This window comes from Amblyomma americanum, chromosome 5, assembly GCF_052857255.1.
Source record: "Amblyomma americanum isolate KBUSLIRL-KWMA chromosome 5, ASM5285725v1, whole genome shotgun sequence".
Lineage (NCBI taxonomy): Eukaryota > Metazoa > Arthropoda > Arachnida > Ixodida > Ixodidae > Amblyomma > Amblyomma americanum.
Window position 1 is genome coordinate 140156281 of NC_135501.1, and position 15912 is coordinate 140172192.

Genomic DNA, 15912 nt, shown 5'->3' on the forward strand with positions numbered 1-15912 from the left:
CACCCGCAGATACTGATATTCATATACTTAACTAACTAGGTTGTCCCTAATGCTACACGTAAGGTGCACTTTTTTATGCTGCTCGTAGCACATACAGTTTTGTCGTAATTCAGATACATCGAGAAAAACACAGGAAGCACAGAATAAATTGTTGGCATCGACCCGTTGAAAAAGTTATATATATATACATATATATATATTAGTGAAAGAGACGGCTTGCTTCCGTCCGGCAGCAAGCTTCCATCATAGCCTTTGCAACTTTCGCAATATGCGGCAATGAGGCTGCCATAGCCGTTTTTTACCCATCTCATGATCCTGTCAGTGTCATTAAAACACTGGCCTCTCTAATCCGTGTATTCGCGGACGAAGCTTAAAGGCACCGCGTACACGACATTACCTGTGCACTCACGAAAGAGAATCTGATGATTCTTGCTGCATTAAGTGATACGCATTTGTTCAAGGTTCCTTGGCGCGACAAACTGCACACAGAAGGTTGCACAACCTTTATTTTATGCCTATTGGCCACGTTCTTATGTGACAGACGGTGTGTGTACTAAATAGACAACTGGCCAGCTGACCAGTCTTCAAAGTTGGCTTCAGCATCTATGAATGTGCTCGAAGATTGTAGTAACGAAGTGTTGTGGGCACCCAGCTTAGCGAAAGCGTTGGTTTTGCAAATCAAACCCAAAGACATAAAGGCGCGGGTTCTAACCCAGCCGCGGCGGTCGAATTTCGATAGAGCGATGTTCAAGAGGGCCGGGAACTGCACGATGTCAGTGCGCGTTAAACAACCCCAGGTCGACTAAATTTCCGAACCCCTTCTCTACGGTGTCCCTCGCAGCATCACTCACTTTGGAACGTTAAACCCAATGAAGCCCAAACTAAAACAGTCAAAGTGGTTTGCGACAACTTCGGTCATCGAATACAGTTCTTAAAAGCTTAACAGTTTCATGCGTCAGATGTATGAGCGCGCTCAGAACGCCGTCGACAAAGCTGCCTTAGCATCCGAAACTCACGCAAAACTGGCAAGCACATTGGGTGCAAAGAGGCAAAGTGAGTTCAGAGTCTTCATGGCTGCTGGGTACTGCCGCCAACTCGAACATGTTGCCTGTGACTTCATGAGGAAAACGCAAATTTTTAAATCATGTTTTCTCATACATACAAAATTATTTCAGACTTTTTTGAAATAAATGATAATAGGAAGTGCTTTGCAGTACAAGAAACAGTATTAACTAAAGTTGGGCTCATTTTCGTATGTTTTCAATTACCGTGAAGCAAAAACCGATAGTGTAAAAAGTTTAATTGTCCCTAAAGATAAATCAATGCACACCAAACACCAATATAATAATTACTAAATATGCATGACACACGTTTATTTAATTTATGCTATTCCGGATTAGGTGAGCACATTATTGCGTTTTGTTTAAGGAGTAACGAGATTTATTTCTCTTGCTAACCTAAAGCTATGTTATGTCTGCCGACACGGTACTTCCGTTCCTTCTTCAGAACAACTGCTAATTTATAAAGCTAAAGTGCATACACAACTCAGCTTGAGTGAGCTACCATAGGGAGAATTTAGCTCTCACATCCCCACCAAATCACATGAGTCTTCAAAAAATTTTGGTTTTACTTATATCCTTAAAACCACACGATCCTTATAACATATACTCCTCCCTTGATGTTTTATCTTTCCTCATTTCATAAAACACTTTTGCAGCCTCACTGTGTTTCATTAAAAATTCTTCCAACATTGTGCGTCAAATTATCGCTATGAAGCAAGCGTGCATTCATGTCGAACAAAAGTTTGATTCCCACCATTTACGCTACAGACATCGGCAGACTGGAGCGAATTTTCTGGCCCTACAGGAAATATTCAAGCTCACTACCAGTTCCGCTATGTGCTACCTAACCCTCTATAAACAGCATCTTGTTTTACAAATATGGAACTGTGAATTATTACAGCACCTTTCTGTCGCTTAGCATTATTGCGTCGCGCAAAGCTATTGTATGATTGTATAGCAATGTACTCTTAACATTCCTGCAAGTTAATTTTACTGCGCCGCAATTTCGCCTCCTGCCCTGGTAACTCCTCAAGACTTAAAAAATACCTATTCTTACGACAAAGAGGCAGTGGAAGACGAAGCCGCCTTTCGCTGGAAAGGACGAACGAAGAAGAGGAGGTGAATGCAGCTCCCTGTTCGTGTTGGTGCTCCCTGCTGGGAACTCTTTATTCTAACCCCCAATACTTGTAAATAAATGTAAATAGTATTTCCCCGTAACATCCTTGGTGGAGGTGCTGGGAGGACGGAACTACGTAGCGGACGATACCTACCACGGCCGACAATGACGGAAGCATCCCCCAAGATTCGGCAGCATCGGTGTCCTCCGTCGTCCTCATTAACCCTCGTGATCCTGGACCCTTCTCTGGGGATGATGACACTGACGTCGAGACTTGGCTTCGCAGGTATGAACGGTGCAGCGCTAACAAAAGCTGGGACCAAACTTTCAGCTTGCGAACGTGGTTTTTGTCTTAAGGGCACGGCGTTCAACTGGTATGATACCAACGAAGAGACACTGACCAGTTGGGATGACTGTAAGCAGAAGCTTATCGACTTTTTGGGCAAACCACTCGGCCGGCAGCTTGCCGCTAAACGAGATCTTGCCAGTCGCGCCCAGTCATTCATGGCGTCCTATGTCTCTTATATTCAAGATGTGTTGTCTTGGTGCTACACAGTGGATACAAAGATGAGCGAGGCTGACAAAGTCGGACATGTGCTCAAGGGCATCGCAGACGACGCCTTCAATCTCCTCATCTAAAAAACTGCGAGAAGATCGCCGACATCATAAAAGAACGCCGCTGCTTCGAGGACGCCAAAAGCCGACGGATCGCCCAGCATATCGCACGCCTGCCCAACATGGCTGCGTCCTCCTGCTGACAAGATCTTTTCTGAGAACTGAGAACGTGACCCGTATTGTGCGCCGTGAGCTTCAAGCAATTGGTTCGGCTCCCTTAGCAACTAGTGTGGCCGACCAGCCGTTGACCCTTCCACTTATACAAGCCGTCGTGCTACAGGGAATTGCTAACATGGGTTTTAACTCAGTCGCCGCTTTTCAACCCCCCCAATGTACCCGAAGTCCCTCCCCTTTATCCTGTCCGGCCTGTTTACGTCACTCCTCGACCACGCGACCCCTCCGAGTGGCATACACCTGACGACAGGCCCATATGTTTCAATTTTTTCCGTGTAGACCACATCGCCCGTCATTGCCATAGTCGATGGTGCTGCTCCAGTCGTAACTGTTCCTCGACTCTGCCTTATCGCTCCGACGCTGCCCGCTCAAGCTGTTTCTCGCGATCCTTGGACCCACCAAGCCCCACCACCACGTCTCGCCGCCCCGCTTCAGCCGCTCACCATCCCCACAGCGCCGCCAGTCGCGTTCGCCGCAACGACCACGCGTTTCCTCTCCTAGCTCGTACTGACGATCACAGGAGTAAAACTAGCTTCTGCAGCGTCTAGAGGTGATGCTGAAGTGACGACGCGGCACGAAAATCTTCGTTTAGTTCTTCGTGCCCCGCGGAATTTAAAGACCAGACAAGTCGATGGAGTTGCCGTCTCTGCTCTGGTTGACACGGGCGCCCACATTTTTGTGATGAGTTCCGACCTACGTCGCCGCCTCCGCAAAGTACTGACGCCTGCTCCTACAGCCGTTGCTGGAGTTGCCGATGGCACAACGTCCCCAGTCCTCGGCCTGTGTGCTGCTCGTGGGACGATTTCTGATGACCAGACCACCGTGCTCTTTACCGTTCTCAATCACTGCCCTCAGGAAATCATACTCGGCCTTGATTTCCTTAGTGAGCACGCAGTCTTTATTGACTGAGCGACAAGTGTTGTTGAGGTGGACCTCCCGTTCCTCTTAGAACCACCTGCCCAAGTTGTGCACCGTCTCTGTACTGCCGAGTTCACCCGCTTACCACCTGCAGCTGCTAGTTACGTTTTGTTTATATCTTTTCTACCTCTTCCAAACGGCCAGTATGTCATCAATCCTGACCTTTATTTGCCCGTCAAAAAGAATGCCGCCCTTGCACACACAGTTGTCACTGTATCGGCAAACAGCGTATGTCTACGTGTTCTCAACTTCAGTACGGACGTCCAGACGCTTTCTCAAGGCATGTACCTCGGTACGCTGTCCCCGACCGACAAATACGTGACCTCCGCAGTTACAAACTGTGTATCGCCCTCTTCGGACGGTTATTTCACAGCTATTTTGAGTCCCAGCCACTATGCCAATATAATCGCTTCCGATCTCTTCACAGACCAAGCACAGGAGCTTTCAGGACATCTTTCAGGACATATTTGATTTCAATGACAACCCATTGTCTCGTACGACTGTTGTGCAGCATCGTATCAACACCGGTTCCGCCGCTCCTCTGCACCACCGGCCTTACAGGGTGTCCAGTTCCGAACGCCAAGTGCTAGAAAAGGAAGTCGAAAAGATGCTCGCTAAGGACATCATCGAACCGTCCTCCAGTCCTTGGGCCTCTCCTGTCGTCCTTGTTAAAACAAAGACGGCAATAGGCGTTTATGCGTTGATTATCGCCACCTGAACCGCATCACGAGAAGAGACGTGTACCCACTCCCAAGGTTCGATGACGCTCTCGACTGCCTCCACGTATCTCAACACTTTTCTTTCATTTATCTTCGTTCCGGTTATTGGCAGATTGCCGTTGATCAGCAGGAGCGCGACAAAACAGCTTTCGTCACACCTGACGGCTTATACCACTTCAAAGCCATGCCGTTCGGACTTTGTAGTGCACCAGCTACCTGCGAAAGGATGATGGACTCGCTCCTTCGCAGATTTAAGTGGACTACATGTATGTGCTACCTCGACGACGTTGTTTTCTTCTTGCGCACCTTTGCCTCGCACCTTGAACTTCTCATGAGTATCGTGACTGTATTTCGTACGGCTGGGTTACAGCTCAACTCGTCCAAATGACAATTCGGCCGCCGGCAACCCACCTTTCTAGGACATCTCGTCGACGCCTCCAGCATACGTCCTGCTCCCACTAAAATTGAAGCTGCGCAACACTTTCCTCGTCCACAGTCCCAGAAGGACGTGCGCAGTTTTTTTGGGTTGTGCTCTTACTTTCATCGCTTTATTCAAGATCTTGACCGACAGCGACTTTACCTGGGGCCCTGATCAAAAAAAATGCGTTTTCCACGCTTGTCCGCCTGCTCACGTCATCGCTGATTCTGGCACATTTTGATTCCGCGGCCCCTACTGAACTCCGCACCGACGCCTGCGGCTATGGGATCGGAGCAGTGCTCGCACAACGCTCCCGCGGTCCAGACCGCGTCGTTGCGTATACTAGCCGCCTGCTTTCACATGCAAAGCGAAATTACTCGATTACCGAACGGGAGTGCCTCGCCCTGGTTTGGGCTGTAGCTAAATACCGGCTATACTTGTTCGGACGTGCTTTTTCTGTTGTCACGGACCACCATGCCTTTTGCTGACTATCCTCGCTGACAGACACTTCCGGCCGTCTTGGCCGCTGGGCGCTACGCCTTCAGGAGTGTTCGTACACTGCTTTGTACTGTTGTGTACAAGTCTGGACGTCTTCATCAAGAAGCTGACTGCCTGTCTCGGTACCTTGGCAAGCCACCTGATCTCAGTGACACTAACGATATCCTTTCCCTGTTTGGCATTTCTGATCAACACAACATCGCCGAGGAGCAGCGCAAGGACCCATACTTGCAAACCATCATCGAGGGCCACAGCTCTGGAAGCTCAATGCACTCCCTGCAGCTCTTCGACACCAAAAATGGCATCTTCTATTGCCGCAACTTCCGTCCTGACGGGCCCTCCCTCTTTCTAGTCATTCCCCAGCAGCTGCGCTCTTCTATATTCGCATAACTCTATGACCTGCCTGCAGCTGGACACATTGGTGTGGCAAGAACCTACGACCGGATACGACGCCGCTTCTGTTCGCCTCGCTTATACCGTACAGTTCAGCGTTACGTCACCACTTACGACCTCTGGCAACGCAGGAAGAAGCCTTCGGCACCACCTCCTGGTCTTCTGCACAGTATAGACGTGCCCGTGGAGCCGTTCCATTGTCTGGGGCTCGACCTCCATGGACCATTCCCGACCGGAAATAAGTGGGTCGCAGTAGCCACCGACTATGCCACTTGGTACACTATTACCCGTGCATTGCCTACGCGGTGCGCGACCGATGTCGTTGGCTTCCTTTTGCACAATCTTATTCTGCAACACGGTGCCCCTCGTCTACTCACGGACCACGGACGCTATTTCATGTCTGGAGTTGTTGACGACATCCTGCGCTCATGTTGAACCATGTACAAGATCGACACAGCATACCGCCCGCAGGCGAACGGGCTAACCGAGCGTTTGAACAGGACCTTAACAAACATGTTTTCTATGTACGTCTCCCCCACCCCGAAAACTGGGATCTCGCCTTGCCCTATGGGACGTTCGCTTACAACACCTCCCGGCATGACACAACTGGTTACTCTGCGTTCTTTCCCTTATATCGGAGACACGCCGTCCGATCTTTAGACACACTTGTCCCATCCGCTGACCGTCCCGTCACCGCCTACGCCCATGACGCCATTTTTCAAGCTGCAGACGCTCGCCAAATCGCCCGTACTCGGCTCCAAGCGTCCCAGCAAGCACAGAAGTCTCTGTACGACAATCGCCATCGCCACGTCACCTGCGAACCGGGGTCGCTCGTTCTTCTGTGGTCTCCCGCCGCGTCGGTCTCTCTGAGAAACTTTTGTCCCCCTACCATTGCCCTTATCGTGTTGTGCGTCAGCTCACCGACGTCCCGTATGACGTTGCTCCTCATACGCCTGGATCCTCATCATGTATACCACCCCCCGATATTGTTCTCGTCATGCGCCTCAAGCCCTACCACGTCGTTTCTCGATCACCGGCGTATCGCCGAGACGACGCTCGTGCCGCCGGGAGTCATGTTACGACGAAGTGGCCGAGGAAGAAGAAGTGGCCTCTCACGTGAAAGGACGAACGAAGAAGAGATTGATGCAGCCCCCTGTTCGTGTTGGTGCTACCTGCTAGGAACTCTTTATTCTAACCCCCAACACTTGTAAATAAATGCAAATAGTATTTCCCCGGAACAATATAATAAATGAAAATGAAATAAAAGGTTTACTTTATACCTTTTACCCTGTCGATGATTTCTGAGGGCTGTTATGCCTGAGCACGCATTCCGCTCTCCTCCGTGGAAGCCAGCGCAGTGTTCCCACCGTTGCGCAAATCAAGTCCGGACTCTCGGACATGTCGCAGCATGCAGCATGATTCATCCAGGCTCGCCCGGTAGAATTCTCTTCCCCTCCCGACTCGCAAGCGCCGGTTCGGGTCGCAACCGACACTTTGCTGGCAGCCATTTCCCGGCTGCTAACTTAGAACTGCCAAGCTCCTCTCGTCCATGCGTCAAATTCGAACTGTCACCAGTGCAGTCACCTGATTGGACGGTTTGAACGGCTGGCAACGGGAACGGACACCGGGGGCTATAAATGTCGAGCCGTACCGGACGGGCGCAGCAGACGAGCAGATGCAGACATCAAGCGAGAGAGACGCTCTCCCAGCGCATCGCCGTGTCCCTTTGTGTGAGCCCGTTGCGCTCACACAACGCCCTTGATTATACTGTACATAAATGTTACTTTAACTGCCCGTCGCATTTCATTTTCGTCGCTCACCTCTGCGCAACAGTGGAAGCATGCTGGAAGCCCCAGTCCTAACAGTGGTGGCAGTGGTGGGATGCCCAATCCTCCTTGAACACTATATTAGGTTGTACAGCAGAGCAGAAACATTTATTGGGAAATTAAATATTAAAGCGGCAGTCGTCTGCTGCGGGTGGTGTCATTATCTGGTGACCCCTAAGTCCATGGCTGTTTCTCTTGCCTAGGACACCATGCTAGTCTGCATCGTCAGGCGAGACCAAGACAGAGCGGCCTCCCACCGCTCCTTTGCATCCTTCCTGTAGCCCCACGTGACGTGCTGTTGTGAGGCTCTTGTCGTGCCGCGGGTATGCGACTTTGTAGTGTTCAGGAAATATTGTGGTGTATTTATATACGTCTGGAAATATGATGCTTTGAGGTTTCGTCCAGTCCCTAGCCTCCTGTGCCCTCAGTCTTTTGTGTGCTGGGGGAGGAGTTGACGCATTGACCGAAAGGGCGTATTGTAATCTAGTGTTGAAGGCCGTAGGCATTGGTATCGTGCCTAGTTGGGCGGCATAAATGTGTGTCGCCAGGTAGGTTTGTACGCCCTCTAGCTATGCTATCCCCGGCTTCGCTGCCCTCGAGTCTTGAGTGTACGGATATCCATGTGACTTAGTGTTTGAGTTATAGATGAGCTGCTGTAGTTTATTCTTGCAGACACTTGTGTATTCCTCCTGCTACTCGGAGCCGACATAATGCTTGGTCTTCCGGCTGGCTTTAAGATGAAACTGAGAGCTGCCCAGGCTCGTTGCGCAGATGGTAGTACGTGTGTAGATCATGAACTACGCGGCAGCGTGAAGTCGTTTGAGCCCTTCCCAGGCCTAGCAGGGACGATCGAGGCCAAGCAAGTTGTGAATAAACTCCGCGAGGATTAGGCGCGTGCTCACATGTACAAAATGCCGGAATATTTGTCCTCGTTTTCAGAGCTCTGGTCTCGGGTTTGTTACCCCTCACTCTTATCGAAGGCCGAAAGATGTTATTACGTGTTGTTTACGCCTTTCAGGAAAAGTCGCACATTTCCTTTTCAGTTTACCCCTCACTCTTATCGAAGGCCGAAAGATGTTATTACGTGTTGTTTACTCCTTTGAGGAAAAGTCGCACATTTGCTTTTCAGTTTTTTTCGGGAGTCACCAACAAATTGCGCGAATGTTTACTATAGTTTTGCAAAAGCGTCAGGAAAGCGGTTGTCTGCAATTAGGCGCTGATGTGCTGATAAAAAAGCCTATAACTTCGAAACAGCTAGTGCTTCTGAACAGAAAGTACTGAGGATTGTGATTCCAGCAAGTGGTCAGGACATTGCCGCGAAACTTCATCAAGCAGGTGTACTTACTTGTTTCCACCTGAAATTGAAGACAAATTGTTACCGTGTTTAATATGCTTGTACAACAGCGTTTTCACTTTTGCAACGTTCTAGTGAAACACAATAAGTCCGTAGGTTCAGATAACATCGCCTTTAGCTATGTGGAACTAATCAAAGCGTATAGCCTTACCCAAAAAGTCTAGAGAAAAGTCGTTTTCAGAGGGAAAATTTTTAGGAATGCATTTTTTTAGGATTTTGGAATATATAATAATAACAATGAATGTATGCGCATATATCCTGTTGGCAGGCTTGCATTTTTATGCTATCATGGCATTGTTAAGTGCTCGATACATGCGATAGAGACATTAAAATTTTAAACAAAGATTTTGCTACGCACTGGATTAGTAGAATATAATTACCATTTTTATTTTGATAACAGTACTGTACATTATTCCAGTATTCAAATTTTTTATCCAAGAGTGCTAGAAACATTAGTTTGATCCTTCATGCAATTAAGTTTTACTTATTTACACATTGATTAGCTGCCATCAGAACGGAAGCTAACGCAGAATAGAGAAGCGTTGCGTCTCCAAAACAACACAGGATGAATGGATTTGTTCAGAAGTTCACCACTCAAAGCAAAAAGCAATGACTAAATGGGAAATCTGTAAATAACAACTCAGAATGCGAGGTCATACGCACGTCTCTCGCTCTGAATTAAGCAACAACTGAAATCGAAGGAATCAAACATTGTACCCCAGGCAAGGGAGAATGGCATTGAGCCGGCAGCTAAATGCGCCTCTTTTGAGCATGACGTTCATTATATTGGGTGGCTGGCCACCCAATATAATGAGCTATAAGAGCGGCCGCCCAGTGAGCGCTCATGCTCCAACCTATTAGGCATCACGCACCGTGAAAAATACGACGTCACTGCTCTGTAGGTACTACCTTCCCTGATAGAGGGTTCTACAACTTGCCTTCCTTGGTGGCTTCTACTTTAAGCGCGGGATCGGCAAGAACAGCTCAAGAAGGCATGCAAAGCAAGCGCCCCTTGGACACCAGTGCTTCCATTTGAATTCTTTGTATTTTCTATTGCACTTGTGTATTTTTCGGAAATAACGGCAGCGCAAGAGAAGTGAGAACCTTTCAGAACCTTTCAGAGATGCTGCACGCTATTTTCTTTGTCGACTTTCTTGCTTGTTATTTTCCGGTGTGCGCAAATCGAAATGTCGCCTTGTCAAAGGGGGTCTGCCGAAAAATTATATATTTACTTATTAGCTTTCACTCCAATACCAGGTTGAATATCACAGAACAAAATATTTATTTCGCTTCCATGTAGTTATTTTGTATCCATATGTGACACACATGTTGGCAGTCATTTAACGACCCTTTACAATACTAATTATGCAGCACGAGATACAAACGGTCGCACCGCCCTTCCGTGAACTCTGCCTTATATTTAATATAATGCTCCTACTTCTTTTATAAGTTTCAAAATCTCTATGGTAGTTGCTTCTGTTCAGTGCGCAGGTCTATTGTGAGTTAAGCTTTGATTGTCGTTGCCATCGTGACTAATAGGAATCCACGCGCGCTCGTATCCACATTTGCATAAGAGCGCAGTCATAAAACCGTAAGGAGTATCTGGGAATTTATTTCCACAAGGCAAGTTAGCACCCAGAAAGCAAATGATACCCATGCAGAAGAATATGTTGATGAACTGCCTTATTTACAGATATATGCGTGTTCGGGGTAACCGAGAAGGAAACAGATGCGGTTCAGCGAACAGCTGGAACCTCTGCAGCGTTCAAGTCTTGTTCGTAGTAGGTTCCCATCAAGTTAAGGCTGCAAGCATTATTCCGGTAACCATAAGTGCACAAAATGTCAACTAGTTTTGTAACGTTATATTATCGCAAATCCAAAACAGGGAGCAAGCACCGAACAAGAACATTTAAATGTGAAAATTGTTAGTTTTTGAACGCGTTCATCATGCGCTGCAATTATTTACGTTTGTTTGTTAGCATAAGTGCTTTTTGTCCTGAGATCGTGATCAATCAGCGCTTTCGCAAGAGATTGAAATGAAACCAGTGATAAAAAACTTGTTTGGTTTGGTTCTGAAATCCACTCAGGCTGTGAGGGATGCCGAAGTGAAGGGCTCCGGAAATTTCGGCCAACTGAGAGCTCTGTATACCGGGAACTGACATCGCACAGCACTAGGGCCTATAGAATTTCGCCTCTATCGAAATTCGACCGCCGCCGCCGGGATCCAACCCGCGTCTTTCGGGTCAGCAGCCGAGCACCAAACCACTGAGCCATCGCGTCTGCTAGAAGCTTTCGTGCATTCAGTATGTATCTTTTTAACATGAGTACTACAGGTCAGGCTAGATGATGTAGTTACGCAAAGCTACATGCAATGGCGGGAATTGTCTACGGTGTACCATTGATCTATAAGAAAAGGAAAATGGTTTGTTGTTGCGCTTTTTAATTTGGACGCATTTGGCCAGCGAAGCCTTGTTAGCTATTTAGGGACGACAACAATACTTTAAGGAGACAGTTATTTAGCTGATTTTTATTAGCTGGAATCTGGCGTTTCATAACAATTACAGACCATCTACAAGCTCACTGCTTTGAACTAAGGAATTATTACGTTATCGCAAACAAGCAGCAACAAGAAGAAATGGTGTGGCAACGCTGCAGGCTGCTACAATAAGCTACAACAGATAGCGTAATTAGCAGGGGTCTCCACGCGGCCCCCGTGGTATATTAAGTAGCTGTCGCGTTCAAGACCGATCGCAGTGCTGCCAGAAACAGTGGTTTTACCTATATCATTGTAAGGCCATGGGCTGCTCAATCGCAAAAGAACTATTTCGCCTCTTTAACCGCAGCGGTGGCCGAGTGGTTGAGCATCCGCTTCGCATGCCGGAGGTGCGGGGCTCGATCCCCAGTGCCGCCGGGAAACCATTGGTGATACAATGGGCACAAGCTTCCCCTAGCCTGGTGCCGGGCTTATCAGGGGAGAAATGCTTGGAAAATGGGCCTTTGACCCTCAACTTGAGTAATGGAAAATATTTTGTGCCATTGTGCTCTTTGGCCATAGATGCCCTTGCGCCACAAAAATCCGTAAGCGTTATCATTATTCTGCCTTTTTATATGCCAGGAACGCGACGTAACTGCGGTTACTAATTCAGCTCGCAGACGAGCAGTTCAAACCCGTTCAAGTATGAGGCGATTCCAGCGCCGCCGATTCGGACGCTAGTGTAGGGGCGGACTCAAGCGTCCGAATGCTAGTTCTTGTCGCACGCAGCCCTAATTCTCCCAACATTCTTAAACGTTACATTTCGGAAAACCACACGCATTATACTCTATGTGACCCCTGACGTTAGATACGATCGGCAAAGTTAGCTTATAGTCATGGCACTATAATAGTGCTGTTTGAAAGGCAATTTACGGTGTGCACCAAAAATCAGTTCAGGCACATGGCTGAAAGCTGTACGGTGAGCTTATAAATATTAAATCGGCTAACCGATGTTTTTATAACATTCGGTCTGCATACGAATACTATGCAGCAGTGCCGTTAGCCAGAAGAGGCTCGACTTAAGCAATGCAGTCGTTGCAAAATAATGCATTCTTCTCCATGAAGTTCAATAAGCCATTAAAATTAGCATATTAAAAAAGCCGAGGGCAACTTTATCAGTTTTCTTCTAGTAAACATGGATTCTCCGGAGTTTCTGGGTATGTTACGCTTGTCTGGTAACGAATGACGCCGTCATTGCCGATAACGTTGGGTTTGAAATTATCCGCGTCACTTGAATAGAAAACGTGATCTCACATCTAGGAGGATAGTTGAAGCCATTTTGAAGTACATGGTGGTGCAACATAGCCCTTAAAACCAGCACACAATCAGTTTACTTAGAAATATACCAGTGATGGCGGCATCTGTATTTCGTTTCTCGGTCTTTACTAGACTGTGAAAGTTATTTTTATGTGATAGTTGTCTCTTTTTATTACAACGTAGCAGCCTATTAATAGCGGCAAACGATATTTCTCTTTGGTTGCCCTCGAGCCCTGGCAAAAAAGGCACAATACAAAGGCCTGGTTATCTCGTTCGGCTGATAAGCACACGTTTAAGTGCTCCAACCTGGCTACGGCGGTGGCATTTCAATGGATCCGAAATGCGAAACACCAGCCGCATACGCCTGTTGGTAGGGGATGAACATTTCAATGTGGTTGAAATTATTCCATCACCCCCCAGTACAGCCAAGGTCATCGCACGTGTGGAGCTTCCTTGAAAATTTACAGATACGCCGTCTTAGTGTGGAGAAGCGCTCAGTGACTAGCTTTTCCCCTATACAAGGTGTTTCACCTAGGACTTCACACATTTCTTCAAAGTAGCCTTTTAGTATTAGGAGAGCGCTCTTCTACATTTTCAGAGGTGTAGCACATCAAAAAAAAATAGCAGTGCTCACTAGCCAGCTGCTCAACTAATATTGAACAGTTAACCTCTTAACTATTATTTTAGGCGCTTTTTTCTGGGAGGCGTATAGCCCATTGTAATTAACACCATAACAATTTTTAGAATTTCGAAAACGCGGTAACCCTTGGTGCTGTGGGCTGACAAATTTCAGCTATTTTGACGGCATATGTGTCCTGGAGAGGTTGCTTTGCCTCCAAGCTTCTATAAACCGCATTTATTTTGGCGCGATATATCCAGATTTTATTAGGCCACAGCGCCTAGCGTAATCACGTTTCCAAAATTTTAAAAACTCGAATAAATATTACTTACTGCGGACTACACGCCTCTCAATATTTAAAGAGCCTAAGAAGGATAGTTAAACAGTCAACTAATCAATATCGGTTAATCAACCGGCTAGTTAGCATTTCCTCGATGTATTCTGATGTATTAGACCCCAGTCAATTTTATCCAAAATGCTCGTCTAACTCATTTTTAGAAATTGTGTAAAGTCTTAGGTGAAACATGCTGCTAAGCTAGCAGCACATTACAGTATGTCTTTTCAAGAACGGGGACGTTTATATGTAAATTAAATCACACCCTTTTCAATTAGCTCACAGGCGGGTGCGTATACACTGACACTAACGCTCTTAATAATGCGTGCTTATGCGGGGAATTCTACGCAAATTATGTTGCTTAACATCCGTATAAATACAGCGCAAGCGGCGCGTTTTTGTCATTACCCACACTTCATTTAGGGAACTCAGGGTGTATATTTTGCAGTAGCACTGAATCTCCAACTCTACGACATTCTGTCCAACGCAAAGGCAAGAGAAACACACGTGCATTTATTTTCTACGTTCACACCAGAACAAAAACGGCGCTTTAAATGGACACCCGCCGCGGTCGCTCAGTGGTCAGGCCGCCGCTCGGCTACTGATCCGGAGTACCCGAATTTCAACCCAACCGCTGCGGCAATGTTTTTATGGAGGAGAAACGCAAAGGGGCCCGTGTGCTGCGCGATCTCAGTGCGATCCCCAGATGGTAACCTCTACAGTCCACCGCTCTACCAACTCAGCTATCGAAGGAATCGCACACCTTCGGCATACACTCTATGCTGACGATATCATTCTATGGACCACCCATGGTAGTGATGCAGAAAGTGAAAACTCTGCAGTAGGCAGCTACCCTCACCCTAACACTTGCGTGGTGTATCGGACTCTCATGCTCTCTGGAGATGTCGGAGCTCCTCTTACTCCGCCCACAACCCCAAACTGCCTTACAGCCCCCATAACCATGACCCTGTAAAACCGGTACATTTCGGAGGTACACTCTCTCAGGGTAGTTGGCCTCCACATCCAGAGCAACGGGAAAAACACGCTCACCATCTGGAAACTCGACCAGACGGCGGTGTCAATATTCCACCTAATATGCCAAGTTTCTGGACGCCAGCGGGGCATGAAGGAGAATGACCTATGCCGTCTCATTCATGCATTCGTCCTCAGCCGCTTTCTCTTCATGCTCCCCTCCCTGAAACTCCAGGGCAGAGAAATCTCCACCCTGGATTTCATGATCGGAGCGTCATTTAATACAGCACTACACCTAGCCCTAAATACCTCAACCGGTAAACTCCTACAACGAGGTCTACACAACACGATAGGGGAGCTTGTCGAGGCCCACCGACATACACAATACATACGTCTCGCGTGAACTACCATCGGCAAACACATCCTACACACCCTTGGTATCAGGACACCAGCCACGGATCCCACATACCTCCAGGTCCCCAACAACATTCACCGCGAACTACTTATTAAACCTCTCCCCAAAAACATGCACCCCATTTACCACGAACCCCACCGCAGAGCTCGCCCGCGGGCGCTCCGCAAACACTATGCACGGAACCGTATGCCGTGTGGGTGGATGCCGCAAGCACAGGCGATGACAAGGTTGCAGCCATCATGAACCCCTCCCTCCAAACGATTTCCACCTTCCAGATATATCCCACCGCCACTTCTGAGGAGGCTGAAGAAGCCGCCTTTGCCCTAGATAACACATGCTCAGAGGCCCGGTGTGTACTGTCAGACTCTAAAACTCACACTAAATTTTTTTTCGCGAGAGAGTCCACGTCCCTGCATTTCGCATACTGACCTCCATCGCCGCACACCCGCCCCCACCACATAGAGCTGATGTGGGTGCCTGTCCACTCCGGGAATCCCGGATACAAGACTGCCAACGCTTTAGAGCCCGAGGTTCTCTCAACCGGCACTGGCGGCCTCCGATCTAGGGCTCTCACGAGAGCGCATGCATTCTTTCAGTGAAATGACGCAGGCCTGTAAAGTAGAGCGTCGCCTCTAACTCCACACCCTATCGCTTCCTCGACAATGATCACCAGACACTCTGGAGGCGAC